This window comes from Rattus norvegicus, chromosome 3, assembly GCF_021556685.1.
Source record: "Rattus norvegicus strain SHRSP/BbbUtx chromosome 3, alternate assembly SHRSP_T2T, whole genome shotgun sequence".
In the NCBI taxonomy this organism is placed as follows: domain Eukaryota; kingdom Metazoa; phylum Chordata; class Mammalia; order Rodentia; family Muridae; genus Rattus; species Rattus norvegicus.
Genome location: NC_141536.1, coordinates 55,694,733 through 55,722,498, shown reverse-complemented (window position 1 = coordinate 55,722,498; position 27,766 = coordinate 55,694,733). Strand labels below are relative to the sequence as shown.

The 27,766-nt window shown below is 46.6% G+C and overlaps 2 long non-coding RNA genes across 3 annotated transcripts in view; one reads left to right on the top strand and one right to left on the bottom strand.

Moving 5' to 3' along the window:
- LOC147995504 (uncharacterized) overlaps nt 1-10,821 on the bottom strand; it is a 31,301-nt gene extending 20,480 nt beyond the window's left edge. Inside the window, exon 1 of the long non-coding RNA XR_015683555.1 lies at nt 10,535-10,821. This is a non-coding gene — a long non-coding RNA (uncharacterized LOC147995504). The remainder of the gene's footprint in view (nt 1-10,534) is intronic.
- Nucleotides 7,930-12,738, top strand: LOC103691816 (uncharacterized). 2 transcript variants are annotated; one of them, XR_015683553.1, is made up of 3 exons: nt 7,930-8,378; nt 11,848-11,959; nt 12,570-12,738. It is a non-coding gene; the product is annotated as an uncharacterized LOC103691816 (long non-coding RNA). The 2 variants fall into 2 exon arrangements; XR_015683554.1 differs by having other exon boundaries at nt 7,935-8,378; nt 11,848-12,120.
- The last annotated feature ends 15,028 nt before the right edge of the window (nt 12,739-27,766 follow it).

The following is a 27,766-nucleotide window of genomic DNA, read 5'->3' as shown; positions in this document are numbered from 1 at the left end:
TTATAGCATATGCTTATTGCAAAGTGTTTCAAAACTACAGAAAAGTACAATAAAAAAAAAAACCAAACAGACAAAATTGCTAACCATCTGTCCACCCAAGGACAGACACACTTGACATGTTGGTCACCACCTTATCACCCCTTTGACTTCTCTATCAGTTACCTGAGGCTGTTTTGTTTGCTTTTAGAAACAGTGTCACAATGTAGCCCAGACTAGCATGAACTTGGAAGCCTTCTTGCTCCAACTTTCCAAAGTGCTAGGATTATAGGTGTGCACTGTACCAAGATGTCTGGCTTTACTTAAGATTTTTTAAGGAACTACATCACATGATATCATTAATTATAACTACATATGTGACTTCTTTATCTCACCAACATCCATTGGTGGTCTGCGCTGCCTTATAACTACACTAATAAACAAATCACATTAGTTCTCTGTCCTCCTCACAGGGCTGCACTCCTCAGTGGGACAAGTGTCATGTGACTCAATAGTAACTAGACAAATGCAGGCTGAGTAAGATGAGCAGAAGTGGGGAGGCCGTGGGTGGGATGAAGAGCCCATTCTTCGGCTATGGCACAGCCAGAAATGGTTTGTCTGGCTTAGTGATCGTCAACTAAAGTCTGAAGGAAAGGAAGGTGCATCCACAGTGTGTCTGGGAACACCAGAGGGACTGACATTGAGGCTGTCTCAATACTGAGGCTGAGAACATGGCTGGGAGAGCTTCAGGACTCCAGGGTGGCTAGAGAGGAGGAGGTCAAATGGGAGGGGTCAGGGGTGAGACAACGGGAAAGCTTTTGCACGTGAACAGACTGTGGCCACACTATGGCCTGCCTTGTTTCACTTACATCAAGTGCATTGTCCTCGGGCCATAGTTCAGAGATGACATGTGCCCCTCCCCCAAGGCACATATGTGGAACCTGTGGGCTGACGAGATGCTGTGACGCCTTTAAGAAGTGACGCCTAGGAGAAGAGTTAGGCCATCAGGGTGTGACCTAAAAGAGAGCATTGGGGCTCCAGCCCACTCCCGTTTCTCACCTGTCTCCCAGCTGTCCTGAGTGTGAAGGAAGCCTCTGCCACGTTGTCCCTACCAAAGGCCCAAAGGTAATAAAAGGCCAACAGACCATGGGCAGAAAGATTGGGAACCCAAATAAGGTCTTCCTCCTTTTGACTTCAAAATGTAATTTTTTGCTGAGCACAGTGGCTCACACCTGTAATCCTAGTCCAGAGGGCGGGAGGGGGCTGCGGCAGATGGATTGTGAGTTGTAATGATAAATGGCGATGTAGGATAGTAATCTCAGATACTCGAAAGTCTGTGGCAAGAGGTTTAAAATGTCAAGGTCAGCCTGGGCTGCAGATTGATTCCAGAGCTAGCCTAGGCAACTTAGTAAGATCCTGTCTTAAAAAGTAAACAAGGGGGGGGGGGTGTTGGCAAGTAGAGCATAATGTTAGAGTGCTTACCCTGGATTCCATCCCTAGTACCTAGTACTTGGGAGGAAAATTCCTTGTGTTTTTGCTGCTCTAAAAGACTGGACTGCTATAACAAAAATATATCAATGTCACAATACAATGGAGAAAGGAAAATTCCTTTCTCACCCAACAGACACAAATGAGGGTGCCCATGAGGGTTGCTCTGTCTCTAAGAGACCCACTGCTGCTCCACAATCTTTTGGGGGCATGAATATTGTCTACGCAGCACAGTGACATGGCCTCTATGTCCCTGTGGCCATGTAGCAGGCAGTGGACAGGGAGAAAGAATATGGACAGGACACCCTCAGCCTTCAGCTTAGGCCTAGGGATGAACGCTCTGCCCACCTCCCACTGGAAAGCTCCGTCACTCTGCCACTTACCAGCAAGAGGAATGAGGAAACAGTCACCCATTTCCCGGAAGGAGAGGCCAAGTTTGGGAATTTTTCCAAGGCCAACCATGGTGGGATCATCAGGAAGTGGGAAAAACAGAGGATCAACAATTTAACAAGGGATGTATCGTCAGGCGCTGTAATCCCAGCCCTTGGGAACCCGAGGCAGAAGGATTATGAGTTCAAGACCAACATAGCAAGACCCTGCCTCAAACAGCCAATGGCTAGGCATATAACTTGGTGCCAGAGTTTCTGCCCAGCATGTGCAATCCCTCATGCTGGGGAAAAAAAAGGAGGGATGTCTAGTCACCACACAAGTTCTGGTGCCTCTTCTCAGCCCTTCCTGTCGCTGTTGCTGTGAAGGTACGAGACAGTGGCACATTTGATCAGCCATGCTGTCTCTTCTTGAGCAGTAGACAGAAGACTCACAATGAACGAATCAAGCTGACCATAGCACACCCTCATCTTCACCTCTGAAGACAGCACTTTGGTGTTAGGCTTCCATAACGGCAGCTGAGGCTCTGTGCACCAGCCTGACCCTGTTCTGAAGGAAAGGCTTTCTATTTATGTCATCAGAGCCAGCTGTCTACACCAAGCCTGTGTAGACAGTCACATCTGCCCTCCATTACATAAAGCCAGCATATGGCACAAACGGCGCGTTGCTTGTAAATATCTAGTCTCCTTTTTTTTTTTTTTTTTTTTTTTAGCTTCTTTCTCCCCAAATAGAAAAAGCTTTTTTGCTTCATAGCCCAGGCAGGCCTGGAATATATGTTTTCTTATTCTTCATCTTTTAATCATTTTATGTGAATGGGTGTTCTGCCTGCCTACATGCATGTCTGTGCACTTTGTCATGGTCCTCCCGTCTCCACCTCCTGAGTTCTGGCTCTACAAGCATGCACCACCCAAACCAGCTAGTCTCCTTTGTTGGAATACTGTGACAGTTTACATGGCCACTCTCTCTGAAGGGCACGCATTTCTCACTAGCTCTTCCACGGGATGTGGCCATGTGTCTAGGCTCTGGCTAAGGAGTGTGAACTGGGGGCATATGGACTTGATGCACACAATACGTCCTTAAACAGAGAGGGCACATCCTTCCCCTCGGCCTCTCCCCATTCTTTTCATCTAGAACATGGACATAGTACAGAGCAAGTGGGAGGGGGAGCCTAGGTCTCCGATAGACCTAAGAGCTAGGTCACACCAGGCCTGGAGCGTAGATAAAAATGAAATAGCGTTCTGCTTTGTAGGACCAGCCTCTCCAACAGCAGCTGAGCTCCGATCTGACTCCTTCACATCTTGCAGAGTCCTTCTGGTCTCCAGCCAGGTCAATGTCAGGTGGCTCTTTGGCAACTTGTCTTAACTGCTCTGGCCACAGTTGGGACTCAGCAGCCGGGTGCTGCAGGGTGGCAGAGGGATTCACTCTTCATCCCCTCCCAACATGTGTTTGACACATGCTGTGTGCCTGGCAGGGGGCGAAGACCTTTGGGGCCTAACAAATGAGGCGTTTCTTTATCTCTCTCTTTTTTTTTTCTTTTTCTTTAGAAGCCTTGTCTAGCTGGGCACCGTGGCTTATGGCTTTCTCAAGGCAGATGTAAGTAAATCCGTGAGTTCAAGGCCAGTCTGGTCTACAGAGCAAGTTCCAGGGCAGGTTGGGATATACAGAGAAACCCTGCGGAAGAGGAGGAGAAAGAGGAGGAAGAGGAGGAAGAGGAAGAAGAGGAAGAAGAGGAGGAGGAAGAGGAGGAAGAGAAAGGAAGAGGAGGAGGAAGAGAAAGGAAGAGGAAGAGGGAGAAGAGAAAGAGGAGGAGGAGAAAGAGGAAGAAGAGGAGAAGCAGCAGCAGCTGAGTCAAATTTAAAAGGTTTAAAATTTTGAAAATCAGTCACAGCACAAGCCTGTAACCTCAGCACTGAGAAAGATGAAGGAGGAGAATCCTAAGTTCCAGGCCAGCCTGAGTCACATAGCAAGCCCTATCTCAAATAGATAATGAAATGAAATAAACAAAGCCAGAGATCTGTAGCCCTCAGAGTAAGCCATAGATACACAAGAAAGGAAACCAGCAAAGCTTAGACTCTCTGGAAAGAGCTTCCTTCTAAGAGCTTCCCCCCATTGTGTGCTAAAGGAATGTGGAGGGACAGACAGAGGGAACAGGCCTGGCTGCTGAGGCTACTGGGACTATAGATGTGGTAAGACCAAGGCAAAGAGTGATCTACTCCCCATAGCCCCATAGCCGGAGGTGACTTCTCTCTACCTTGCTGGGCAGCACACCCGGAGGTCCAGATGTGTTCTGGGGCTTATCTCTCCAGCCCATCCCTGCTCAGCTAACTCCACTCTTCCTCTGTGTCCTAGGGGGCAATATTTTCTTCTTTGCGCCTGATTTTTTTTGACATAGTAATGAATTCTTTCCTTGTCATCTCAGAAACATGTGCTGTTGTCAAAGGAGACAAATGCATCGGGCAGGGTTAATAATCCTTAGCTAAAAGGTGCTTTGCATGTGTGAAAGAATTAGCTCTAATTTCATCTCTGGTGAGGATTAATTAGTTCATCTTGGGAAAGAGGTTCTAGTGGTGGAAGGAACATCAAAACGTGGGGGTGGGGGTGGGGAAGGAACTTGGAGATTATTGGCTTTAAAATGCTCTGCTGGGGGAGTTGGGAAGAGTGTAACAGCCAGAGGGGCTGGAGGATGCCAAGGAAACAAGGAAACACAGCAGGACTGACGACTCACACTGACTGTGACAGTGTGCACAGGGCCTGCACGGGTCTAAGCCAGATGGGTTCCCAGCACTGAGAGGGGGCGTGGACACAGGCCCCACCCCTAACCCAGAAGCTATCCCCAAGTGATAAATACAAGGGAAAATGTAGCTCTCTCCATCAGTCTCACTGGGGATACAAACTAGTCTTAAGGGCAGGCACCATTCCCAGCAGTAGATGGCCAACACAAATCAAACTCAGTGGCATCTTCTGGATGTTCTTTGTCCCATAGTGCTCTATCAGGGCATTGTTGTTAACTTTACAGGTCTTTTGCATATAAATTATGGCCTTCAGTTTTGTGTCTTGGGGGACTTATGTGGGTGAACATGTGTGTTTCTGAGCCTATATGTGTTTCTTGTGCCTTTTCTTTGGCTCCTTTTCTTCTGTTTGCTTTGTGCTATTCCAGTTTGTTTTTATTTTTTTAATTGCAGGCTTTCTTTTTTTTAAGATTTATTTATTTATTATATATAAGTGCACTGTAGCTGTCTTCAGACACACCAGAAGAGGACCTTAGATCTCATTGCAGATGGCTGTGAGCCACCATGTGGTTGCTGGGAACTGAACTCAGGACCTCTGGAAGAGCAGCCAATGTTCTTAACTACTGAGCCATCTCTCCAACCTGACAGTACCCTTTTTTTTTTTAAACTGGGAGTATCTTTTTCTCTTTTTAAAGTATAGAGTAGAGTTTATTTAGGACATGGGGAGGGGAGTTAAGAGGGCAGTAAGGCAGAGAAAGAGAGAGTAGAGTAGAGAAGGGGAGGAGTAGAGGGTGGCCATGAGCACATGGAGAGAAGGGGGAAGGGGGAGGGGAAGAGAAGGAACAAAGAGGGAAGAGGGGAAAGGAAGAGAACAAGAGCTGGGAGGATCTTTTAAATGCCAAATGAATTCTTTGTTGTGTTGCACAATGTAAGCCTGAGATCACAGAAATAAATATGTCTGTTCTTCTTTCTCATGTCTGAACTGTAGAGGATCCCACAATAAAGAGACTGTGAATGCAACCCCCTCCACCCCGTCCCTCAGCTTTTACTATCTAAAGTGAGTCACAAGTGGCTTTTAAACCTAGATGTATCCTCAGACTGAAATCACTGTTTAGCCAATGGCGCTTTTGGGAGCCCCTTTGCAACACTAGCCAATGACGGTGAACCCAAAACCAAAAGTGAAGCACTTTCGCCTTACAAAAACACTTGGAGACTTAAGTGCAACCAATTTGGCTCATTTCTCCAGGGCATCCTTTAAAGGAAACTAAATATGAGGAGTCTTATCTGGTTTTCGCCTGGTCCCCTCTTCTAGTCTATCAGTCAGTGAACTGACTGGCATATAGTTGACATCTGCATGAGGCACCAGAGAAACAGGGAGCGCAAGGCTGCCGTGAACTGTAATTATTCATTTCAGGATCTGGTTGTCACATGCACTCTTTCCCTAAATTCAGTCTTCCTCCTCCTTCTCCTTTTTCTCCTCCTCCTCCTCCTCCTCCTCCTCCTCTTCCTCATCCTCTTCCTCCTTTAATTTCTACCTCTCCTCCTCTTCTTTCTCTTCCTCTTTTTCCTCCCCCTTCTTCTTTTTCTTCTCTTCTTCCTACTCCTTTTCTTCTCCTCCTCCTCTTCCTCCTTCTTTTTCCTCCTCTTTGTTTGTCCCCCCCTTCTTCTTCCTCTTCCTTCTCCTCCCTTTTGAACCAGAAATCTATGTAGCTCTGCCTCTCCTGAAACTCATGTAGACCAGGCTAGCCCCAAACTCAGAGATTTACCTGCCTCTGCCTCTGCCTCTGCCTCTGCCTCTGCCTCTGCCTCTGCCTCTGCCTCTGCCTCTGCCTCTGCCTCTGCCTCTGCCTCCCAAGTGCTGGGATTTGGTTTCTTCTAAAGCAAGCAGCTTAAGTCACACAGGGGCTAATTTGCTTGGACTTGCATTTGCTGATGGGAAAGCCTACAGCTCCAGAGTCCTCCATCAGGGCTTTGTGAGGCAGTGGGGTGCCTGAGAATCAGACTCTGATCTTCAAGACCCTCCTAGTAACTTCTAGTGACTGCCAAGGCTGCTCACCTTTTGGCATGCTTTGTGTGTCTGGCTCCTACCTCACCTGAGGAACAGGGCTCGCTGTACAGTTGGCAGGTGATGCACAAACCAATCTCTCCAGGATTCCACACTTGATCTTAGCCAAAAGGCAGAGAAGCGATCTCTCCAGGATTCCAAACGGTGGTGTCTTGTAATATCACTGTGAAGGCGTGGTTATGAGTAGACTGCAGCTGACAGGAGACCTGACATACAGTCAAACTTAATGTCTCCTGAAACACAAGGGACCCTGAGAAGAAAGGTGCCTGTATATTCTGCAATTTGTAAGGACATGCTGGGGCTTGAATGTCCCTCCAAAACTCACTGCTATTCCAACGCCACTACAACAGTAATTTTATTTTCAGCTTGTTGCACCTGAGTGTTTGGCCTGATTATATATATGTGCACCATATGCATGCCTGGTCCCTACAGAGGTCAGGAGAGGCCATCAGATGCCACAGAACTGGGGCTATAGGCAGTTGTAAACCAGCATCTGGGTGCTGGGAATCAAATCTAGGTCCTCTGGAAGAGTAGCCAGCGCTCTTAACCAATGAGCCATCTCTCCAGCCCCACTGCTGTAGTAATACTAAGAAGAGATTAGGTGTCGGATGTGATAATCCCAGTTCGGAAGGCAGAGGCATGCAGATCTTTGAGTTCAAGGCCAGCCTGATCTACAAATCAAGTTCTAGAGTTCTAGGGCTACACAGAGAAACCCTCTCTGTCTTGGAGGGAGAAAAAGGGGATTAGGCTAAGTGTGGTGGGGCATTTGTTCCTACCACTGGGGCTTTGATGCTACCACTGGAGCAGCAGAGGCAGGTGGATCTCTGAATTTCAGGCCAGACAGAGCTACTTAGAGAGACCTTATCTCAACATTAATAATTATAACAGTAATAACCATTATAATGTTAATTTTGTATTAATAATAGTATTATAAATTTAATTAAATTTTACAAAGAAGTGATTAAATCATGAAGGTTCTGCCCTCATGAATGAATAAAAGTCATTACCCAGGAGAGTAGGCTTCTGGGCAAACTGATAGATTCGCCCCATTTCCTCACATTGCTTCACACAGCTTTGTCCTTCATCTTCAGATGCAGACACAGGCCCGGCCAGATGCCAGCCCCGTGCTCATGGCTTCTCAGCCTCCAGAACTGAGACATAAATGTCTTTTCACTAGAAATTACTCGGCGATAGTCCTCTACAGCAATACTGAATGAAGCCAGAGGGAGGCGGTGAGAACTCCCTGGGGGAGCCAAGGAGCACTGGGACAGTACCGCCAAAAATGTCTCAGATGAGAGTAGAGCTGGAGGCCCAGAGGAGCCTCCGTACACAGCAGCTTCTCTGCCTACAAGGCAGTCCTGTGTTTTGCAGGTGGCTGAAAATGGAGCCTCAGAACGAAGCTTTCTACATACAGAGCTAAACGTAGCCAGGGAGACTCCAAGAAGCTTCTGACGTGGAGAAGGGCAGCAAGGAAACTGCAGGGAGGGCCTATTAGCACAGGATGCAGTCGGGCTGAGTGCAAATCTCCCCTCTGTCACCACATGGTCAACTGTGTGTCCTTAAGAGGCTGGCTTGTGCCCGTTCACTCACTGGTCAAGAGCGATATGGAGGAACTGTTGGCATCCCTCCAGTATCTACCCCTGCCTTCTCCCAACAGGGCGCAGATACAGAATGCTGTTACAATGCTGGCCAGGAAACAACATCCCAGCCTCCCGGGAGCTGGGTATAAGTAGGTGAGTTGGTGACATCTGTGCTCCATATTTATTTATTATCATTTTAATTTTTCTTTTTCTGGTTTTGTGTGTGTGTGTGTGTGTGTGTGTGTGTGTGTGTGTGTGTTTTGTTGGGTTGGTTTTGTTTGTTTGGCTGTTTGGTTTTGTTTTTTGTTTGTTTTTTGAGACAGGGTCTCATTTTGCAGCTCTGGGTGTCCTGGAACTCACTATGTAGATCAGGCTGGCCTTGATTTCACAGAGATCCACCTACCTCTGCCTCCGGAGTGCTGGGATTGAAATCATGAGCCATCATGCCAAGCTCTTTATTTATCAGAAGACAACCTATGACAATTGGATCTTTCCATCATCTGGGTTCTGGGGATTGAACTCAGGGAATCAGGCTTGGCAGCAATCACCTTGACCCACTGAGCCAGCCCAACAAGCACAAATTTGGGACTCATTGGCTTTTCCAAATAGTTATTCATTTTTAATTGTGTGTGTGTGTGTGTGTGTGTGTGTGTACATGTGTGTGTACATGTGTCTGGATGTGAGAGCAGGTGCCAATGGAAGCCGGAAGCATCTGCTCCCCTGGAGATTGCTATGAGCTGCCTGATGTAGGTGCTGGGAATTAAACTTAAGTCTTCTGAAAAAGCAATCCTCATTCCTAACCCTCTGAATAGTTCTTATGAGACCTCAGGCAAGTCACCTTTAGCATCCCAGTTGCTCATCCATTGCACAGAGTAGTCATACCCCATAGAAGTGATGACATTCTGAGGAGAGTGTGGAGGCCTAGTGCCCGCCCTGAAACCTCTTTCATGCTGGCCTGTCAAGGTCAGCGACCACCGCCATCACTGCCTGGCCCAGCTCCCAAAGGTCAGTGGGCTTGGGCAAAGCTAGTGGTTACCTCGTAGGCTTGCTGTAAGAATGTCATGAGTCTTAGCAAATGTTGGTCTCTCCCCGTGTAGCCAATGACAAACCTTCCTCAGTGAAAACACATGTGGTTATGAATGTGGTTTAGAGGACGTTTGTGTGCGGACTTCAGTGTTTCTTGTATCACACCCTGGGTCCCTGTGGTGAGGTGTGAAGAGTGAGGGGGCTTGGGGAGCAGCTCAGCAGCAACGGAACACTGTCCTAGCATGTGTGAAGCCCTGGGTTGGTCCCAAGCAAAAACAACAGCAACCACAAAAAAAAAAAAAAAAAAAAAAAAAAAGACAGACAGACAGACAGACAGAAAGAAAGAGAGAAAGAAAGGAAGGAAGGAAGGAAGGAAGAAAGAAAGAAAGAAAGAAAGAAAGAAAGGAGAGAAAGAAAGAGAAACCAAACCCTGAGGAAAGTGACCTGAATGTAATATTTAGAGATCAGGTTTCTGGGTCATGAGTAGAGACTAGTTAAAGGACTGGAGCCAGAGCTTCCGCGTTGAATCCTGGGGTCTTCACAGGAGGAGGAAGAAGATATATATTCTCTCTCGTTCTCCCCCCTCCCCCGCCCCATCTCTCACTATACAATGCCCCATACCACCTTGGTACTCTTTTAACAAGCGGGTCATCACCACATGGAGGCCTTTGACGTTGCTCTTCCGGAATCACGAGCCCAAACAAACCCCTTATTGTTAAAACTTATTCTGTCTGTAGTTCTGCGCCATTGGCAGTCAACGACTTGATTAATACACTCACATTTGGGGATCTATTTTAATTCACGTTATTAAATAGAACTCTCCCCCGCAGCCCGCTTCGTGGCTTTTGCAGAGCGAATGACAAATCAGCTTTGTGTGCATGAGTTTTGGAAAGATGCTGGCTTTGCCAGGCGGTGCAGGCAGCATGCCCTGAGCGCAGGATGTGTACCACGGGAATACTTCCAACCCAGCGGCCGTCTGCCAGGAGCTGCAACTCCACACATAGGAGAGCAGACAAGAAGCACTGTCTCTCCAAACCAGGACTTAAAAATGATGATCTTGTCTCATCCCAGGCCTGTGTTGGCCAGACTTCCCTGCCATTAAAAGTGCTCCATTCCAGCTGCTTCAGAGAAAGGAGTGGTGGTTTATTTTGCAGCTTGCTGTGCCAGCACAGCATGGAGCAAGCATTCAAATGCTGGGTTTCCTCTTTGCACAAAAGACTCTGGGCAAAACAAAGCCGGGATGAGCAGGGTCAAGGGCTTCGGGGGCCCGAGTGGTCACTTACCTGCAACAAAGGCAAACCAGAGCTGGCTGGCCACCGTTCTGTGGGTCTGGGGGGGAAGTATGTTTCCATGGTGATGGTTCGGCACCAGCCCCAGAAGCCAGTGCGAGAGACCCCAGGTGCAAGGTGCGCTTCCTGAGGCGGAGGGGAGGGAAATTCAGAGAGAATTCGCACAGGTTTGTAGGATTTCCATGTTTTGTCTGAAAGAGGTATTTCTAGCTCGTCTTATGTTGGAAAATTGTGTTCACAACTCTGAACTCTGAACACAGTAGACTTACCACATCCTGAATGTCAGAGATCATTTAAAATCAGAGGAGAGGGAAGGAAGCAGAGTTGAGACACACGCTGTTGTCCAATCAGAATCTGACAGAAAGCATTCGAAAATGATCTGTTTTTAGAGACATACGGAATACTCATTAGGAGGAGAGACCAGGGACCGGTCCTGCTCTATGACAGGTTTTGTGGAAGACACTCACCAGTGTAGAGAAATCATTTGGTCTCTTGGTACTTAAGATTAGATCACGGATTACCACGAGTGAAGAGACATAGAATTTCATGTTGGGGGGGAAAGCAGGAAGAGTGAGTTCACACATTAATTTGCAATACTGAATATTCAAATCTTATTTTATTTTAATTTTTAAGATTTTAGTTTTCTGAGACTGGACCTCTCTAAGAGAAGGCCCTGGCTGCCCTGGAACACACTAAATACACCAGGCTGTACTCACACTCACAGAGATCCACCCACCTCTGCCTCCGGAATGCTGGGATTAAAGAAAGGTATTCGCCAACACAGCGGGCCATACGCGCGCGCGTGCTGTGGACTTCATTGTGACATTTCCTACCAAGAGTGACAACGAGGTTTAAAACCCATGGTACCAGAAAGTAAGGATAAAGGTTTGCATTGCTCATCCTGGGCCCTTGGTGCCTGGTACAGAAGGTCCTCGGGAAATGTCAGATGAACTACAGTGATTTTAAAAGAATTGAGAGCTAGGTATGATATCACACACCTTTAATCCTGGCACTAGGGAAGCAGAGGCAGGCAGAGTTCTGTGAGTTCGAGGCCAGCCTGGTCTACAAAGTGAGTCCAGTGTCCTGTACTGTTATGCAAAGAAACCTTGTCTTGAAAAGTAGATAGAAGATAGATAGATAGATAGATAGATAGATAGATAGATAGATAGATAGATAATTGAGGGCTGTGCTATGTTCTGCAGTTGCTTCTGGCAAAGATTCACATGCCAAGCTCTTTTTGACAAACCTCAGACTTGAGCAAGTAATATTTCCCCATAGTCAATGTGAACATTTCTTCTCTTGGGCAGGGATGACGAGAGTATATCGTGTGCCTTATGCCATCTCATCATCATAGCAAGTGTCCAAAATCAACACCGGGACTCCCATGTGTCAGCTGAAGCAATGGTTGTTCAACAAAAGGTATTTGTTGGAATCCTAGCCATCAAGGGGCTCAGGTTTAGGAACAAGGCTGACACAATGCACACCCCAGGTCCTTACTCTCCAATGGAATGTAGCAGCTGCCATCCACAGCCCCTGGGAGAAGGAGGTGAGGGCACAGCAAGGATCCCACTCGTTTACGGGTGAGAACTCTTTACTTTTAATTAATACAAATATTTGTACATATTTATGGGGTGCATTATGTTAATTTGATACATGCATGCCACCCATCTGATCAAATCAGAGTAATTGACATTTCTACCTCATCAAACATCAATCATTCCTATGTACTGGGAAACTTCAAATGCTTCTAGTTATCTTGAAATACGTAACAAGCGGAGGTTGAACACAGTGATTGCCTGCTATGGACTCCTCGGGCTCAACCAGATCCAGGGACACAAAGTCTCACCTATTCCTCAACTATTGGCTCCCAAGCCCAGCAGATCTAGGTTGCCTCTCTGGTGGCCCCAAACAAGACACTGCACCCTTGGGCTCACACAAGGCATCCTGCGGTATAGAGTCTCCCTCAGGGGCACACTGGTAGTCATTTGAGGCTGTGACTCCTGACAACCCCACTCTGCTTCTGTTTCAGGCTTGACAGCCGTGGCCTGAGAGATAAAGAACTCAGGTAATAACTACCAAAGCGTGAGCAGCCAGGCCCCTGCCATCACATTCTTACACCTGGCAGTTCCCAGCTTTCTGGCCCCGAGTGATGAACTCCTGAAATCCAACAGTTATTTCATTAAAATGGTGTCACATCATTTGCTTTTATGACCCCCTCTTTCTCAGATCAGGGGTGAGGTGGGGTGGGTGGTGCTGCTTGAGAGACTGAAGGGTTTGCCAAATGAGCGCTCTGCATTTACTCCCGGGGCCCTAGTTCCCTGTGAGTCCAGCTATTTGCTCCTCCATTTCTTCCGTGTGTCTGGAGGGACCAGGCACTGTAAGAGGTTGGCTTTTATTTACTGTTCTGTCCTTACCATGGGTTCTTCAATGCTCAGCTCAGAGGACACTAAATTCCACTTAAGAAAAGGGAAGAAGATCCAACTGTGGTGACATTTGCCTGTAATCCTAGCACGTAGAAGGCTGAGGCAGGAGGATCACCAGAAGTTCTGGGTCACTCTGGACTACAGAGCAAGGCCCTAGCTAGGCATCATCTCCTCCCTCCCACCTTTTTTCTCAGTATTGGGTCCCGTGAGTGCCGGGATTTCAGACACGTACCACTGTGTCCACTCTTGCTCCCTTTCAAAGTCCAATTCAAGTAGAAAGGTTGAACCTGACTCCAGAGACGCAGGGGTTTCTTAAATTCCAGTTTGGCTTCTGCAGCTGGATGCTGCTACCAACTCCAGACATGTGCTGGGAAAACATGTCTCTCCTGGGAGTTTCCCTAGGCCTCTGATGCGCACCCTTTAAATGCAGTCTTGGAGTGTTTAACTTTCCTGACAGATTCACACAGAGCATTGAGTGCTAAGAGGAGGCTAAACACCATGCCAGAAGATATGCCCATACCAGATCCTCCACAGCATCCCGTGCCTCTGCTGAGCTTGCCCCCACAATGCACAGAAGCACAAGGACACTTTAAATACTTTCTCCCCGGTGCCCATGTTATCTGGGATGTACACTCGAGCACCCTGGTTCCTGTCTGGTGAACCACATAGAGACCAAAGGACTAAGAGCTAATGTAATTGGTGGGAGTCATTTCCAGAAACACACTGTTGGGGACATATGAAGATATCTGTGTTCTAAACAGGAAATCATAATAATCAAACCAACATAGCATCCAAATTACTTTAGGGAAAATGACTGTTACAAAATCAGATTACAGGCACTCCAATGCCCCCTGTCAGCTATCGAAACTGGCTTCCTTTTTCATTACACCTCATTATTTTGGTCATTTCCCTGCTTATTCTAGATCGCGTTTTTAACTACTCACGATTTCTATAATTTGTGCATAAAATAGCACCACCGTACTTAAGCCTCCTCTGAGATACAGCTTGACCCAAGTAGGACAAAAGGAGCTATAACATTTACTAGCAGGAGCCACACAGACCCAAGTGAAACATGTGAAGGCCTCCAAGATTAAAACAAATCTAAATTGGGCCCAGAGGAAGGAAATGCATACGCCTCCAAGGCTGATGGGAAATCAGCTTTGCAAGTGTTTTTATTTCAAGCACCCAGACTCCCGATGCTTATATACAGGGATGGCGTTGAAAGTGGAAGGTCCATTAACAAGCTTCTGCCAAATGTGACAACTGAGCTAGCTAGAATGTGTAGGTGAGATGGGGGGAAAGGCAGAAGATAGGGTGGGAAGGGCGGTGGAATGGGATAACCTCATGGGCTCTACAGCTGGTCAGAAGGCCAGGTTGTTCATTCCTGTCAGGGCATTCCTGATGGGTAGCAAGGAGTCTATTCTGGAAGTTCCTACTTTAGTCCACAGAACCCAGGCGTCCTCAATACGGTGTTGTTCATTTTGTCATGTTGTTTCTTTGGATTTTGCCTTTCCTGCCTCCTGGCTTGCCCTGTTAGTGATTAGCTGGAAGCCAGTACGTCATCATCGACCACTGACCCAGCAGTAACACATCTTCTGTCCTTGGGCATGCACTTACCTGTCAATCGCTTTCTATTGACCTTGAACTAAGGCTCATGAATTCAAAAACAGCAATGTAAAATTTTATAGGCAAACTAATGGGATGCCAATTTAGAGAGAGCTGAGTCTTCGATAACATCCTTGAAGGGCACAGTCCCTACCTCTGAAGGAGCTCTAGCTTGCCGGAACAATTACTAAGGCTCCGGTTTGTGCGGCTCTTGACGTGACGTCTGTAATCTCCAAGCTGCTATCAGTTATAACTAATTCATTACTTTGTCATAAAAACCAAGCACAATGCCAGTTAATTGTAAGCGCCTACCACGATGGTGCACTGGCTGAAAGATGCCAGAGCTTAAAGCTCAAAGCCCCGTACTTGCACAGGCACTCCAGTGTGGTCACGTGACTAACTTTTTGTGAAATTTGCAGAAGCTATTTTTGCTTCTATCTTCTGGACCACTGTCTCTTTCCACACTGACTTCCCCTCTGGTATACTTCTGCTTGTATTCGATGGCACTGGAGAGACATGGGCAAAATAGGGGATCCTATAAAGGGGAAGTTGTTGGGGAGTAAATGTGTTGGGACACATTTAGTTCATCTTGGGGATAAGTTTATGTGGTCACAGTTATGTCTGCACCGAAGCTACTTCTGGTTATTCTGGTATAGAAATGGCTTCTCCCTTTTCTATCCCCCACCACACTAACTCCCCTGCAGCCAGACCCTCAGGTGTAGGGCTGGAGGTTGTGTCAAATATAAACATGTCCCACTGAGGTCATGGGTAGGAGAAAAGAAACAAGGTTTGAGTCAGAAGTCAGTCTGTGGGACTATCCTCTAAACCTTACAGCTCACATATAAAAGAAACTTCATAAAAATTTCTTCAAACACGTCTATGATCCCTGTTGCTAAAGGCAAGTTAGCAAGAAAGCTACTTCTACAGTGTATCTGCAGACGAGTGTAAGAATCACAGTTGAGAAAGAGGGACATAGAAAGCTTCTGTGGCAATCCCTACCCTTAACCCCAATCCCCAAAAGTAGCAGCCTAGACAGGAAGCCATAGAAAAGAACTCTTTAACATCGTGATAAGGATGCTGAAGTGTAGCGCTCCACAATTGATGGCTTCCGGCTGGGGTGGGGCAGGGAAGGATTCAGTTTTCTTTAGGGACTGGCCATACTCCAGTGAGTATATGGGGAACACAAACTGAACCTCTTCCTCTTCCTCTTCCTCCTTCTCCTCTTCCTCCTCCTCTTCTTCCTCTTCTTCCTTCTCCTCTTCCTCCTCTTCTTCCTCCTTCTTCACCCCCCTCCCCGAGGACTGAGGAGTGAGTGTGATTGGAATACATGATGTAAAATTGCCGAACAATCAATAAAAATATTACATTGGAAAAAAGATTTCTCCCAACTTAGCAACCTTATCCTGGCAATTTCTATGACATTGACATGAATAAATTATGAAGCTGGAAAAAATTGTCTTCAATTATCAATAGGAAAATTCAACTTTCCATCAACCACAAAGATAGCTGAGTGGTCTAACTACTCTCTTGATAGAAAAATGACATAATAAATTCATCGTTATAGAGACTGCTTTGACCAAAGCAAAGGAGTACAGCGATATTGCAGCAGCTGGTCACTCAGTTAATTTTTTTTTTTTTTTACATATCATGTGGTATTGGGAAAGGGATTAGTTTGTATTGTTTTTTTATTTCTGTGGCCCTTTTAAAAATTGTAATTTTGTTGTGATTCTCCATCTAAACTAATATGTTGTTGCCTAATTTTGATTCTATAGCTTATACTCTCTTCTAAAATTTGAGGGGGGATTTAATCTGTGAGTACTATATTTATATCATTTCTACCTTTCTTTTACCAGATAATATAGTTGAGGCCCCATAAACCCTAAGCATACCCCAGGATGCCATCACGATTTCAGAGAGCGTTTTAGCACGTAGGAGGAAGTGTGTGTTAGGGTTGATAAAATGCATGGTACCCATTATTTCACTTAGTTCAACACCACAACACTGTGAGATCAGAGAGATCGTCTTGCAGATGAGGAAAACCGGGCTCAGGAAGTTGAGAAGGCTTCCCAGAATTGGGCTTTTAAGATTAATCCTGCCATAATTCAGAGACTGATGCTACAAAGGATGCCTGAGGAGAATCACTCTTTAAGGAGCCTGGGGTTATTCATTCCCTGCTGTTAATAAAATGCAGAGCCTGGATTCAAAAGCCCAAGCCCAGGCCCAGTGCCTCTCTCTTCCTGCTGCCTTGGATTGGATGTAGCACTCCCAGCTACTTCTCCAGCACCATGTCCGCCTGTGTGCTACATGCTCCCCACCATGATGATGATGGACTAAACCTCTGAAGCCATAAGCAAGCCCCAATTAAATGCTTTCTTTTATAAGAGTTGTTGCAGTCATGGTGTCTCTTCACAACAATACATAGTGACTAAGACATTTCCTCTGATTCCCCAGTGAATCAGAGGAAAACTTACGGGAGTTGGTTTGCTCTTTCCATCACGTGGGGCCCTGGGATCGAACTCAGATCCTGAGGTTTGGAGTCAGGTGTCTTTACCTGCTGAGTCAGCCCTTCAGTCTCACCATAACTACTGGGAAAGAACTGCCGTCTGCCAGTGCCTTCCAACAGGAACAAACCCTTCAAAAAGGTATTGCATGTTCTCTCTCATGTGGAATATGGATACTTAACATCTGTCTTTTATTACAAAGGTTTAAGGGTTTAAGGATCTGCTCCCTACCTCGGCTGCTGGCTCTGGCCCACGCCTCTGCCTGTTCAAGAGGACTTGGCCACTAGATGTTATTGAACTAAGTCCTGCTTTTTGTCCTAATGCCTGTGTCTACTTGGGAGGAGGAATTCAATAAGGATGCTCTCTTGGATCATTAAGAACTAATGAGAAAAACATGTCACTGAAAGACAGTTGTACCAAAGGACTCCTGGAGGAAGGCAAAGTTTTGGTCTTGGCAAGGTTCGTTTTGCTTTGGAGGCAGGCCACAAACCCAGAGGATTCTGGATACCTAGAAGGCAACTGGGGTTGTGGCTAGTCTCACTTCCACTCTACCCAGTACACCGCAGTCATTAAAAACCAGCTGACCGAGGCCAGGGAGAGAGCTCAGCAGGGAAGGACACCTGCCACCAGACTTCATGATCTGAGTTCAATCCCAGGGACCCACATGGTGAAAGGAACAAGCCAACTCCCATAAAATTTCCACCGACCCGCATACACCTCTGCCCCCGGTGAATCAGTAAATGTCTTGGTCGGCGTTCTACTGCTGTGAGGAGACAACTATAACAACTCTCATGAAAGAAAGCGTTTCACTGGGACTTGGAGAAGTTAGATTCAACTGCCTCCCAGCCCCATGCTCCCCAAAATAAGACTGAGACCCAAAATATATTTACAAATGCCTCGGCCGTATACCCAGGCTCTACTCTGAAGTAACCCAATTATTTTAACCTACCTTTTGCCACATGGCTGGTTACATGCTCAAGTACCATGTGCCCTCACACCTTCCGGGTGAATCTGCCTGCCTCCTCCCTTCCCAGAATCCTTTCTCCTCCCCATGTCCCGCCTTCCATTTCCTGCCTAAGTCATAGGCCGTAGGCTTTTTAATTGACAGCTGAAGCATCCACACAATAACGTTCTCTCTACTGGGGCTTACTTATAGTTTTCGGAGGTCTAGTTCACGACTCTTGGTAGGGAGCGTTCGGCACGCGGGCAGACATGGTGCTGGAGAAAAATCTGGGAGTTCTACATCCGGATCCAAGGGCAGGAGGAAGAGAGCGAGGCACTGGACCTGGTCTGGGCTTTTGAATGTTCAAAGCCAATGACAATCTTCCTCTAACAAGGCCACACCTCCTAATCCTTAAGTAACCAATCCCTGATCACTAAGCATTCAAATATAGAAGCCGCTGGGTGCATTCTTAATCGAACCAAATCGCAATAAATAAATACATTCTAGCTGATTAGTTATTCATGCAAAATTCATCTTGGCTATTAAGCCAGCCCCACCGAACCCCAACAAATCCAGTACTTCAGGGGGTTAGATACAAATGGGCCTCTTTCACTGCTGTACTTGGGACTGTCCATCCCAGGGAACACCCACCATCAGTCTGAGCTCTCTGTCTGCACTCACCCTGATTTACAGGCAGAAAGCCAGGGCTTAAGGCAAGAGTCCTCCAGTCTCCTTAAGACTGCACATTGACGGGGCTGGGGATTTAGCTCAGTGGTAGAGCACTTACCTAGGAAGCGCAAGGCCCTGGGTTCGGTCCCCAGCTCCGGGGAAAAAAAAAAAAAGAACCAAAAAAAAAAAAAAAAAAAAAGACTGCACATTGACGGGGTTGGGGATTTACCTCAGCGGTAGAGCGCTTGCCTAGGAAGCGCAAGGCCCTGGGTTCGATCCCCAGCTCCGAAAAAAAGAAAAGAAAAAAAAAAAAAAAAAAGACTGCACATTGACTGGGCCTAAACAGGGAGGAACAGAGATCGAGGAAAGGAAACTGGAAGCTCCCAGTTGCTAAGAGCCTCTGTTTCAAAAGAAATACTCGGAAATGGAATGTCTCCGAGAGATCTTGTTATCATCCACGCGGTCAGCGATCAGCCACTGTGCTATCTGCCTGCACAGGATTCTGAGGATCTTCCCATCAACTGGCCCACGATGTTCTCTAAAGATTTTAAAGATGAGAAATATAGGAAGTTGTGATCTGCCTGGCATGGTGGCCCCAGCTTCAGCCCCAGAACTCAGGAGGCAGAGGCAGGTGGGAAACCCTCAGGTCAAGGCCAGCCTGGTCTACAGAGTGAGTTCCAGGCCAGCCAGGGCTACTCAGGGAAACCCTGTCTTTAAAAAAATAAAAAAAAGTGAGAATTTGTGATCTATGAAAGAAATTATTAAAACAATTAAGATTTACTTCCTTAAAGGGATTTAATTTACTTAAACAATTAAAAGATTCACTAAGCTCTCATTTTAAAAATGCTGGATCGTTTTTTTTTTTTTTTTTTTTTTTTTTTTTTTTTGATCTTTTTTTCGGAGCTGGGGACCGAACCCAGGGCCTTGCGCTTCCTAGGCAAGCGCTCTACCACTGAGCTAAATCCCCAACCCCGATCGTTTTATTTTTAAAAAATACTACTCATGGGGTTGGGGATTTAGCTCAGTGGTAGAGCACTTGCCTAGCAAGCGCAAGGCCCTGGGTTCGGTCCCCACCTCATGGGGTTGGGGATTTAGCTCAGTGGTAGAGCACTTGCCTAGCAAGCGCAAGGCCCTGGGTTCGGTCCCCAGCTCCGAAAAAAAGAAAAGAAAAAAAAAAAAAAACTATTCACCAAAGTCCTGTTTGGGGCCCTAAAGTCAGACTAGTAAAGGGGGAACGTGGAGCTTCACAGAAATTACCTTACCCTACTTTCATTTTGACCTTCGATTCTGCAGCTATTTTAAAAATATATCTCACTCTATGTTTAGAAGTGCATTGTTTATTGCTTGAACTAAAACAGCAATTGGTTTCCGTTAATACCAGTAAGCTTTCCCAAATCAACCAAGCTTCCTGAGTCAACAACTAAAACAACGGAAAAGAAAGAAAAGAAAAGAAAAAAATAAATAAAGAAAAATCGCGGTCTTATTGGGAGTAACTTTAAAAATACATAAAAATAGTCATGGCTCCTCTGACCTTCATCCTGATTCATCTTTTGACATGCCAAAACACCTCTGTCTCTAATTTCTGTCCCTGGCCCTTCCAGGCCTCAATCTGCCATCACGAGGACAAACATGATCTTCTCACCAAGTCACACCTTTCTAGCAAAAAACGACGCCAGTTTAGCTGGAGAAAAGCTTGGAGACTGGAGCTGCACAGGCGCTGGGGATGCTCGTCCAGCCCTGGTTGCACACACAACTTCCTTCAACCTCAGCCTAAGTCGTTTGCTTGGGGGAGGCAGCAATCTTAACCTCAGCTTTAGTTTGATGACGCTTTGGCTTTTTTGTTTCCATCTTGTTTTATTGCTGTGGTTTCCCTTCGTCTTTGCCAGTAGTTAAACCTCCCTGCTTCTCTCCAATACTTGGTCACAGCAGAGATCCCGAGGTGGTGAAAGGAGTTGCAGCTGAAACCCTTGGCTTTACTCCTTGAGGTACTTTCTTCTTGGTAGAAGCGAGCTGGAAACCACATTCCACCCTCCCTCCCTCCCTCCCTCCCTCCCTCCCTCCCTCCCTCCCTCCCTCCCTCCCTCCCTCCTTTTACAGCGTGGCCTCACACCTCCAACCCAATCTGCTGGTCAGTGCTCTGACCGGAGCCCAAGAAGCCAACCGTGTAGATCCATTTCCTAGAAAGGATGACCTCGGTGGCTCTCAGAAGCGAGCAAGCAACCACATGTGCGCTGACCTGCGGGGTCCAGACTTGGAGGCAACAAGTCATTTGCACGATTCTCAACTTTTAAAAAAACTCATCCGTTTTCATCTCATGTTTATTTGATAATATACGTAAATAATTGCATCCGTGTACATATATGTATAATATAGCAGTACGTCATATAATTTATCTCGACATAAAAGTGGGTAGGGCTACTCACTCTCACTCATGAATGCACATTTACTTAAGTCTGGAGACAGATGCTCTCCGCCGCAACCCGTAAGAGCAGGGCTCTCGCTCTCTAGTGCACCCCCAGCAGATACCCAGGCAGTGTGTGTTGACTGAAACGTCCTCCCCACAGCAACTGCGAGAAAAAGCATTCAGGCATCGGTCTGTAAGTTCAGAATCTTCTCATCCACGCAGGAGAAGGTCTGTGTCCAACGGGTACAGTGGGGGAGGGGACGCCCTGGGAACAACCTGTAGTGTCATTCCTCCGCCCCACCAAGAACAAAGACCATCCAACCCAGGGCCTCCCACAGGCTAGGCAAGCCCTTTACCGTTGAGCGGCCTCCCTCGGCCTCTAGTATATCTTGCTTGGATTCTATTGTGCCGGCTCACGGTACTCTCACAGCAGTGGAATGTGCATGGGGGACCTGTGGGGGTAGGGGTTAGGAAGAACCTGCAGAGTCACTTAGGAAACCTCAGACCACTGGGAGCTCCTCTCCCTCTTCTGGGCTGACCTCCCACACAATCTAATTTCAGCTCCTCCTTTCTCCGCTGATATAAAGGCCTGAAACAGCTTGGGGGTGGGGGCGGGGCTGGCCTGAGCCGCAAAGAAAGGGAAGCCCACAGCAGGGTGCTGAGCCGAGAGGGAAAGGAGCTGAAAAAGGGCCCGACCCTCCAGGCTTCTCTAGCAACAAGGTGAAGGGGAGCCTCCTCAGGTTTTTGTGACATTCAAACGATCCTCCCCAGGTAGTTATGGACTCACCTTGGGGTTTGAGTGGGTCTACCCGTACAGCTCTTACACAATAACTGGTTTGCTTGGTTGTTACTCTTTCATTTTTTTTTTTGAATTCTGCATCAATCAAACGGTTTTTTACATAGATCTGTGAGTTGTTTTCTTTAAAAAAATTAAATAAAGCGAAAATCAGAAAGCCAGAGGATCGGCACCAAGAAGCCTGTGGAAATGACAGACCCAACCGCTGAAGAACGGCTGGACTAGCAGTCTGCCGGTGGGGGAGGCTGCAGCTGGATTTGGAGGGACAGGTGTGACCTTTGGCTGGACAGGCCCACAGGGTCAGCTTGACCTGAGAGAAAATCTGAGGCTAACCGTGACCCACAAAACAGGTTCCCACCGTCAGAGTTGCCATCAGTGTTGTTTCTCAGGCCTGCTCTGTGGGGTTCTGACCCTTAGGACAGAAGTGACAGCAGCCAGTCTCAGTGCACTGGAAAGCCTCAGTGCCCTAGACACACACCTACACACACACACACACACACACACACACACACACACACATACACACACACACACCCTTATATATACACACACCCCTACACATACATGGCCCTACGTATACCCTTGTATACATACATATACACCACTGCTACACCCACATACCTATATGCATACTTACACACACATCCCTAGACACACACATACACCCTACATACACATATATACACAATACCTTTATGCATATACACACTTCTACACACACACACACACACACACCCCTATAAACACACACACACCTACATACACACTGTGGAGTGAGGCTGCTTACAGAAGGTTGTTCCTGTAAAGGACTCTCCTGCTCTGTAAAAATCGAGACTTATGGCTTCCATGTTTCCCACATAGGACATAGGCATTTGAACTGCTTAGTGTTTTCTTTGTAGGTGTTGATAGAAACATTTAAAGTTTGCTTTTGTGGTAATTATGTATGTGTGTGTGTGTGTGTGTGTGTGTGTGTGTGTGCATGGTGCGTGTGTGTATGTATGTGTGTGTGTGGTATATGTATTAGAGAGCATGCCTGTGCCTGTGTGCACATATGTGTATGTGAGTGTAGGCTAGGGGTCAAGGCAGTCTTTCTCCATCACTTTTTTAGTTTTTTTTTCCCCAGACACATCTGTCATTAGAGCTCAGGATTCGGCTAGACTGGTTAGCCAGCAAACTCTAGGGATCCCCATCTCTGCCTCTTGAGCATTCAAAGAGGTCCTTTCTTGGCTTCTGGAATTTGGTGAAGATCCTGGCAACCCTAGCCTTTGGATCCAGGGGTGCCTCTGACTCGCCATAGGCCTCCGGTGATATGTTCTATCAACACACAACTTTTCAAAAACTGGAGTTTTATCCTGGAGCCTCTTGACTCCTTTCCTCTCCTTAAGTCGTCTTCTTCTTCCTTCTCTTCCTCCTCCTCTTCCTCCTCTTCCTCCTCCTCCTCCCTCCTCCTGCCCCTCTCCCCCCTCCTCTTCCCTCCAGTTCCCCCCTCCCCCTCCACTGAAGTTTTTCAGTCTGTCCTGACAGTTACAGACCCAATCAGCAGTCCACCCAGCACAGAGATGATATGAGGGAGGGGTCAGTTCACACTTTTTTTGATCATATCTACCTTCTTGTATTCTCCATTCTCTTTTTCTTTTAAAAATCAATTTTGATTTTTTATTAGTTTTTTAAGTTGTTATACAAGATAATAGATTTCATCGTGACATTTGCATATATATGTATATTGTTGCTATGCCTCCTCCTTAAGAAAATTGCATTCCCCAAACTTCCCATCATGTTTCTTTCTCTTTTTTACTTTGATTTCTTTTTTTTTTTGAAATTTTATTTTTTATTAGATATGTTTCTTTATTTACATTTCAAATGTTATTCCCTTTCCCAGTTTCCTGTCCATAAGCCTCCATCTCCTCCCCCACCCCATATGGGTAGCCCCCCCATCCACCCTCCCTTACTGCTCCCCCGCCCCCCACATTCCCCTGGACTGGGAGTCCAACCTTGGCAGGACCAAGGGCTTCCCCTTCCACTGGTGCCCCAACAAGGCTCTTCTCTGCTACATATGCAGTTGGAGCCCAGGGTCAGTCCATGTATAGTCTTTCAGTAGTGTTTTAATCCCTGGAAGCTCTGGTTGGTTGGCATTGTTGTTCTTATGGGGTTGCAAGCCCCTTCAGCTCTTTCAATCCTTCCTCTAATCCCCCCCCCATCGTATTTCTTGAAGGCTTTTTTATTTTTCATGTAAGGAAAGAAAACACGTAAAGAAGGCAAATCAGAACCCCAAACCTCAAGTTTCAACAAGGAGTGGCCAGTCTGCCAGCTTCTCCCCAAGTATGAACTTGTCTAATATTTTTTCAGTCCTGAGACATAATTTGTCTGACTAATATCCCCTGGGATAGGCTGAACACTTGGTCCCTCCCCACCCAGATTCTCAAGTGGGTATCGAAAACATATGCTGATTGTTATGCTGGGCGGAACCTTCAAAGCAAGATGCTGCCCTCTTCCTGCACTGGAGGGCCTTGACAGAGAGAGCCTTAGGAAGATGGTCGGTAGAGGCAGCCAGGGGCCATACCGAAGGCATAACCCACTGGCAAATGCCTTGGCCAGGGAGAGACAGCTGCCAGGCTTTTGAGAGGGGTCAGAAGCAAAAGAGGGAAGAGAGAGCATGAATGAATGGAGAGGTGGGTGAGGAATCTCGGTTGAGAAAGACGCCAGTGGCCATCTGGATTTGCAAAAGGGGAAGTACAGAGAACAACCTGGGAGTCCCTCCCACCTGCCACATTCCAGTGCCTGGACTCATCTCTGCTGCCGGGCTGGCCAGGAACCGCGGTTCTTGTCCAGGTCTGCAAAGTGCAGAGTACGGGAAAGCCTGAGACGAGCTAAGGTGGGGGGAAGGGAAATTGACTATTCGTCATCAGATTTCTTTGCTTAAACAATGCGGGCTGGCACCAAGGGCTCGGAGATGTGACATTACCTCCCTGCATTCAAGGCTTCTACTTCTCTCCCTGCCCCCACAGTAGGGTTCAAGACCTTAAATTACAGAGATGAAGAATTTTGCATCTCTTTGGAAAACCAGTCAGCCCCCCTCCCCGCCCCCTTGCTCCTTTTAAATCCTGGGATTTTCCATCATTAACCATCAAATGAATTCTTAAATAGTTTCTTGCTAATCCCTGTCTAGGTGAGTACACATACACACACACACACACACACACACACACACACACATACACACACACACAGAGGGGAGGGGGGAGAGGGGAGAGGGAGAGAGAGAGAGAGAGAGAGAGAGAGAGAGAGAGAGAGAGAGAGAGAGGCTGAAGCAAGCAGCAGGCAGCTGTATTGATGGCAGCAATCCTGAAATTATTTGTTCAAAGAGAAGGAATGTCTTGGGGGTAAGCAGTCAGAAGTCCTGGGGAAGCTGCTCTCTGGGGTGGTGGAGCCTGATTGCCCCATCCCTAAGCTTCCCTGTAGGTGTGGCTGTTCCAGCCCCTCTCTAGTCACCATAGGTAGATGGCTTGGGGGCGGGAGGGTATTACTCAGGAAGGACTGTGTAGGAGGGTGGGTGGCATAAGAAGACAGAAGACAGTTGTCACAAACCTCAGAGACTCCATTTTCTGGTCAAGAAGACATTCTGCTTTTTTAGTTTTCAAAATACTGTCATCGGAGACCTGATGCTACAATTCATTTAGCACGCTAAACTGTGGAGGGAGAGAAACTGCTGATGTGGTTTGATCGTTGCAGTTTTTTAAAATTCCATGCAGGAGGCTCCCTTCCTCCAAAGTTTGCAGCTTATATTTAAAAGGAGCCATCCACCGATATGTGGATTTTTTTATTGCAATTAATCATGGACCGAATATTATCCCACCATAAAAGGTAGTGTCACAGGTGACTCTCGGAAGCGTGATGCTAGGACAGGCAAGATATGCACAGCCAGACCACCTACATTCAACCCCCAGAATTCACTAATGGTGGAAGGAGAGAATAGACTTCATAGAGTTGTACCCTGACACACGAGCACACGTGCACACACACACACACATTATACACACCATGTACACACTCACATGCATGTACACACACTCACATGCATGTATACACACTCACACATATACACACACATACACAGACACCATATACACACACCACACACACAAACACACAATAATAAATGTATTTTTATAACAGATCATGCTAAGTGAAAGAAACCACAGAAGCACATGCTGGGTGATTTCATAAACTGTCCAAACGGGCATTTCTGTAGAGACAGAAAGCAGACTTGTGAGTAACAAGTCTGAGAGGAGAAAGAAGGAGTGGTGGCTAATGGGGACATTTTGCAATTAAACAGTAGTGATGGTTGGACATCCTGGAGAGTAGATTAAATAGCCCCAAATGACAGGTTGCATACTGTATGGGATGTTTTTAACGCTGGACTCTAAGTAGGAGAGTGTCCTAACCTTCAGCTTTCGCAGAAGGCTTCATTCCTGAGTTCAGCTTCAAATTACAAAACTGGAACGTGTTAAAAGCTTGCCAGAGTTAATCAACCACCAATTTTCCCTCAATCAACCCAATAAAGGAAACATTTGATTAGGTGGCCAGGGGCAGCAGCTCCCTGCATTCTGACCTTGGTGGGTGCTAATCATTAGAAGAAAGAGTCTTATGCAAACCCAAGGAGGTTTTCTCTCACAGAGGCCGAGAAAGAGGCAGAGATGAACGTCTCAACCCAGGGAACAGAAAGCCACAGTGAGCCTAGGAGTTTGCCTTCACTGAACCACAGATAGCAAAGTGCCTTTCATGGTGACATCCCTTTGTTAAAATGGACACAGACAGACGGCATGTTCAATTAAAAAAAAATGTTTCCAGACAGAAACACCAAGCCCTACCCTTAGTGTTCCCTAGACAAAGGGACAGGAGCAGAGGGAGTTGAATATTTTCTACTTAAAACAAAAAAACAAACATTTAGGGGTTGAAGAGGTGGCTCAGCGCTAAGAGTACCAGTTGCTTTTTCAGAGGTTGGTTTCCCAGCAGACTCGTGACAGCTCAGAACCTCTGTAACTGCAGGTCCAGGGGTCCCTTGCCCTCCCTGGCGTCCATGGGTATTAGGTCCGCCAGCAGTACAAAGGCTTCATGCAGACAAGCACCCGCACATGCCAAATAAAACCTTTTTAATTAAAAAATTAACTTTCTAATCATGTGATTCTTTTTGTTTGTTTGTTTGCTGTTGTTTTTCAAGACAGGGTCTCGGTGTGTAACTCTGAGTAACCACTCACTATCCACTCTAACTCACCATTACACATCGGCCCGGCTGCCTTCACAGGAGCTGCCTGCCTCTGCCTCCCAAGCATTGGGATTAAAGGCCTGGGCTACTCCTTCTGGCTCTAATCATGTAATTCTAAGCCTTTTAAAACCAACATAAAACATACTGTTCCATGAATATTTTCATATACATAGAGATAATACATACATCTTAAGAGTCTCAGCGGTCACTTGAATCTTTAGCTGGCTCTTGCTATAAATCAATCGAGTAATTGAAGTATCTCTCACTCGGACACCTCACAAACTTCAGTAGGGGGAAACGCTGAAGGATTCATCCAGATTTCAGCCTGATAAAAGCTGCAGGGCATGAAACTTGCCTGGAGCCTGGGTCTGAAATTATTTTTAAATTCTGCCTCATTAAGCTAGGTACGGTGACGCTAGCTATGTTGTGGATCGGTTCTAACGCCATTTTTGTTAATTCGGCTCTCCAAAAATCACATGAGAACACGCACATCTGCTTGAGGGTCCCTGACCCAGTTGGTTCTGATGGAAATAAAGTTGTCAGCGGCCAATGATGGCAGGGAGACAGATGGCAGGGGACTTTTAGGATTCTCTGGGCAAGAAACACAGGAAGAGGTTAAAGG